This window comes from Triturus cristatus, chromosome 1_1 (genome assembly GCF_964204655.1).
Source record: "Triturus cristatus chromosome 1_1, aTriCri1.1, whole genome shotgun sequence".
In the NCBI taxonomy this organism is placed as follows: domain Eukaryota; kingdom Metazoa; phylum Chordata; class Amphibia; order Caudata; family Salamandridae; genus Triturus; species Triturus cristatus.
The window spans coordinates 1,157,612,369-1,157,617,289 of NC_140579.1; positions in this window are offsets into that span (position 1 = coordinate 1,157,612,369).

Sequence of the window (4,921 nt, forward strand, 5' to 3'; positions counted from 1 at the left end):
TGGGGAAGGGTGTCCACCAGGGCCCGGGGAGGGCTCTCTCCAGCCTGGCTAGGGTACGGAGGCTGGGCCCGGACCCGGGGCTTGTGCTCCGTCCCAGTGTCCCAGGGTGCGGGAGCCCCAGTCCTGTAATCCAGCCGAGGGTCCGTGCGCTGGGGAAGGGTGTCCACCGTGGCTAGGGGAGGCTCTACCCGGCCTGGCTAGGGTTCGGAAGCTAGGCCTGGACCCAGGGCTTGTGCTCCGTCCCAGTGTCCCAGGGTGCGGGAGCCCCCCGTCCTGCAAGCCAGCCGAGGGTATGTGTGCTGGGGAAGGGTGTCCACCGGGGCCCGGGGAGGCTCTCCCCAGCCTGGCTAGGGTTCGGAGGCTTGGCCTGGACCAGGGCCTTGTGCTCCGTCCCAGTGTCCCAGGATGCGGGAGCTCCCATCCTGTAAGCCAGCCGAGGGTCCGTGCGCTGGGGAAGGGTGTCCACCGTGGCCCGGGGAGTCTCTCCCCGGCCTGGCTAGGGTTCGGAAGCTGGGCCCGGACCTGGGGCTTGTGCTCCGTCCCAGGGTGCGGAAGCCCCCGTCCTGCAAGCCAGCCGAGGGTCCGTGCGCTGGGGAAGGGTGTCCACCGTGGCCCGGGGAGGCTCTACCCGGCCTGGCTAGGGTTCGGAAGCTAGGCCCGGACCCGGGGCATGTGCTCCGTCCCAGTGTCTCAGGGTGCGGGAGCCCCCCGTCCTGCAAGCCAGCCGAGGGTCCGTGCGCTGGGGAAGGGTGTCCACCGTGGCCCGGCGAGGCTCCCCCCGGCCTGGCAAGGGTTTGGAAGCTTGGCCCGGGGCTTGTGCTCCGTCCCAGTGTCCCAGGGTGCGGGAGCCCCCCGTCCTGCAAGCCAGCCGAGGGTCCGTGCGCTGGGGAAGGGTGTCCACCGTGGCCCGGCGAGGCTCTCCCCGGCCTGGCTAGGGTTCGGAAGCTGGGCCCAGACCCGGGGCTTGTGCTCCGTCCCAGTGTCCCAGGGTGCGGGAGCCCCCCGTCCTGCAAGCCAGCCGAGGGTCCGTGGGCTGGGGAAGGGTGTCCACCGGGGCCCGGGGAGGCTCTCCCCAGCCTGGCTAGGGTTTGGAGGCTAGGCCCGGACGAGGGGCTTGTGCTCCGTCCCAGTGTCCCAGGGTGCGGGAGCTCCCATCCTGTAAGCCAGCCGAGGGTCCGTACGCTGGGGAAGGGTGTCCACCGTGGCCCGGGGAGGCTCTCCCCGGCTTGGCTAGGGTTCGGAAGCTGGGCCCGGACCCGGGGCTTGTCCTCTGTCCCAGTGTCCCAGGGTGCGGGAGCCCCCCGTCCTGCAAGCCAGCCGAGGGTCCGTGCGCTGGGGAAGGGTGTCCACCGTGGCCCAGGGAGGCTCTCCCCTACCTGGCTAGGGTTCGGAAGCTGGGCCCAGACCTGGGGCTTGTGCTCCGTCCCAGTGTCCCAGGGTGCGGGGCCCCCCGCCATGCAAGCCAGCCGAGGGTCCGTGCGCTGGGGAAGGGTGTCCACCGTGGCCCGGGGAGGCTCTCCCCGGCCTGGCTAGGGTTCGGAAGCCGGGCCCGGACCCGGGGCTTGTGCTCCGTCCCAGTGTCCCAGGGTGCGGGAGCCCCCCGTCCTGCAAGCCAGCCGAGGGTCCGTGCACTGGGGAAGGGTGTCCACCAGGGCCCGGGGAGGCTCTCTCCAGCCTGGCTAGGGTACGGAGGCTGGGCCCGGACCCGGGACTTGTGCTCCGTCCCAGTGTCCCAGGGTGCGGGAGCCCCAGTCCTGTAATCCAGCCGAGGGTCCGTGCGCTGGGGAAGGGTGTCCACCGTGGCTCGGGGAGGCTCTCCCCGGCCTGGCTAGGGTTCGGAAGCTGGGCCCTGACCCGGGGCTTGTGCTCCGTCCCAGTGTCCCAGGGTGCGGGAGCCCCCCGTCCTGCAAGCCAGCCGAGGGTCCGTGCGCTGGGGAAGGGTGTCCACCGTGGCCCGGGGAGGCTCTCCCCAGCCTGGCTAGGGTACAGAGGCTGGGCCCGGACCCGGGGCTTGTGCTCTGTCCCAGTGTCCCAGGGTGCGGGAGCCCCCGTCCTGTAAGCCAGCCGAGGGTCCGTGCGCTGGGGAAGGTTGTCCACCGTGGCCCGGGGAGGCTCCCCCCGGCCTGGCTAGGGTTCGGAAGCTGGGCCCGGACCCGGGGCTTGTGCTCTGTCCCAGTGTCACAGGGTGCTGGAGCCCCCCGTCCTGCAAGCCAGTCGAGGGTCCATGCGCTGGGGAAAGGTGTCAACCGTGGCCCGGGGAGGCTCTCCCCGGCCTGGCTAGGGTTCGGCAGCTGGGCCCGGACCCGGGGCTCGTGCTCTGTCCCAGTGTCCCAGGGTGCGGGAGCCCCCCGCCCTGCAAGTCAGCAGAGGGTCCGTGCGCTGGGGAAGGGTGTCCGCCGTGACCCGGGGAGGCTCTCCCCGGCCTGGCTAGGGTTCGGAAGCTGGGTCCGGACCCGGGGCTTGTGCGCCGTCCCAGTGTCCCAGGGTGCGGGAGCCCCCGACCTGTAATCCAGCCAATGGTCCGTGCACTGGGGAAGGGTGTCCACCGTGGCCCGGGGAGGCTCTACCCGGCCTGGCTAGGGTTCAGGAGCTGGGCCTGGACCCGGGGCTTGTGCTCCGTCCCAGTGTCCCAGGGTGCGGAAGTCACCCGTCCTGCAAGCCAGCCGAGGGTCCGTGCGCTGGGGAAGGGTGTCCACCGTGGTCCGTCGAGGCTCTCCCCGGCCTGGCTAGGGTTCGGAAGCTTGGCCCGGGGGTTGTGCTCCGTCCCAGTGTCCCAGGGTGTGGGAGCTCCCGTCCTGTAAGCCAGCCGAGGGTCCGTGCGCTGGGAAAGGGTGTCTACCGTGGCCTGGGGAGGCTCTCCCCGGCCTGGCTAGGTTTCGGAAGCTGGGCCCGGACCCGGGGCTTGTGCTCCGTCCCAGTGTCCCAGGGTGCGGGAGCCCCCCGTCCTGCAAGCCAGCCGAGGGTCCGTGCGCTGGGGAAGGGTATCCACCGTGGCCCGGCGAGGCTCTCCCCGGCCTGGCTAGGGTTCGGAAGCTGGGCCCGGGGCTTGTGCTCCGTCCCAGTGTCCCAGGGTGTGGGAGCCCCCGTCCTGCAAGCCAGCCGAGGGTCCGTGCGCTGGGGAAGGGTGTCCACCGTGGCCCGGGGAGGCTCTACCCGGCCTGGCTAGGGTTTGGAAGCTGGGCCCGGACCCGGGGCTTGTGCTCCGTCCCAGTGTCCCAGGGTGCGGGAGCCCCCCGTCCTGCAAGCCAGCCGAGGGTCCGTGCGCTGGGGAAGGGTGTCCACCGTGGCCCGGGGAGGCTCTCCCCGGCCTGGCTAGGGTTCGGAAGCTGGGCCCGGACCCGGGGCTTGTGCTCCGTCCCAGTGTCCCAGGGTGCGGGAGCCCCCCGTCCTGCAAGCCAGCCGAGGGTCCGTGCGCTGGGGAAGAGTGTCCACCGTGGCCCGGCGAGGCTCTCCCCGGCCTGGCTAGGGTTCGGAAGCTGGGCCCGGACCCGGGGCTTGTGCTCCGTCCCAGTGTCCCAGGGTGCGGGAGCCCCCCGCCCTGCAAGCCAGCCGAGGGTCCGTGCGCTGGGGAAGGGTGTCCACCGTGGCCCGGGGAGGCTCTCCCCGGCCTGGCTAGGGTTCGGAAGCTGGGTCCGGACCCGGGGCTTGTGCTCCGTCCCAGTGTCCCAGGGTGCGGGAGCCCCCGTCCTGTAAGCCAGCCAAGCGTCCGTGCGCTGGGGAAGGGTGTCCACCGTGGCCCGGGGAGGCTCTACCCGGCCTGGCTAGGGTTCGGAAGCTGGGCCTGGACCCGGGGCTTGTGCTCCGTCCCAGTGTCCCAGGGTGCGGGAGCCCCCCGTCCTGCAAGCCAGCCGAGGGTCCGTGCACTGGGGAAGGGTGTCCACCGTGGCCCAGGGAGGCTCTTCCCTACCTGGCTAGGGTTCGGAAGCTGGGCCCGGACCTGGGGCTTGTGCTCCGTCCCAGTGTCCCAGGGTGCGGGAGCCCCAGTCCTGTAATCCAGCCGAGGGTAGGTGCGCTGGGGAAGGGTGTCCACCGTGGCTCGGGGAGGCTCTCCCCGGCCTGGCTAGGGTTCGGAAGCTGGGCCCGGACCCGGGGCTTGTGCTCCATCCCAGTGTCCCAGGGTGCGGGAGCCCCCCGTCCTGCAAGCCAGCCGAGAGTCCGTGCGCTGGGGAAGGGTGTCCACCGTGGCCCGGGGAGGCTCTCCCCAGCCTGGCTAGGGTACAGAGGCTGGGCCCGGACCCGGGGCTTGTGCTCTGTCCCAGTGTCCCAGGGTGCGGGAGCCCCCGTCCTGTAAGCCAGCCGAGGGTGCGTGTGCTGGGGAAGGGTGTCCACCGTGGCCCGGGGAGGCTCTCCCCGGCCTGGCTAGGGTTCGGAAGCTGGGCCCGGACCCGGGGCTTGTGCTCTGTCCCAGTGTCCCAGGGTGCTGGCGCCCCCCGTCCTGCAAGCCAGTCGAGGGTCCGTGCGCTGGGGAAGGAAGTCAACCGTGGCCCGGGGAGGCTCTCCCCGGCCTGGCTAGGGTTCGGCAGCTGGGCCCGGACCCGGGGCTCGTGCTCTGTCCCAGTGTCCCAGGGTGCGGGAGCCCCCCGCCCTGCAAGTTAGCCGAGGGTCCGTGCGCTGGGGAAGGGTGTCCGCCGTGACCCGGGGAGGCTCTCCCCGGCCTGGCTAGGGTTCGGAAGCTGGGTCCGGACCCGGGGCTTGTGCTCCGTCCCAGTGTCCCAGGGTGCGGGAGCCACCCGTCCTGCAAGCCAGCCGAGGGTCCGTGCGCTGGGGAAGGGTGTCCACCGTGGCCTGTCGAGGCTCTCCTTGGCCTGGCTAGGGTTCGGAAGCTTGGCCCGGGGGTTGTGCTCCGTCCCAGTGTCCCAGGGTGTGGGAGCCCCCGTCCTGTAAGCCAGCCGAGGGTCCGTGCGCTGGGAAAGGGTGTCTA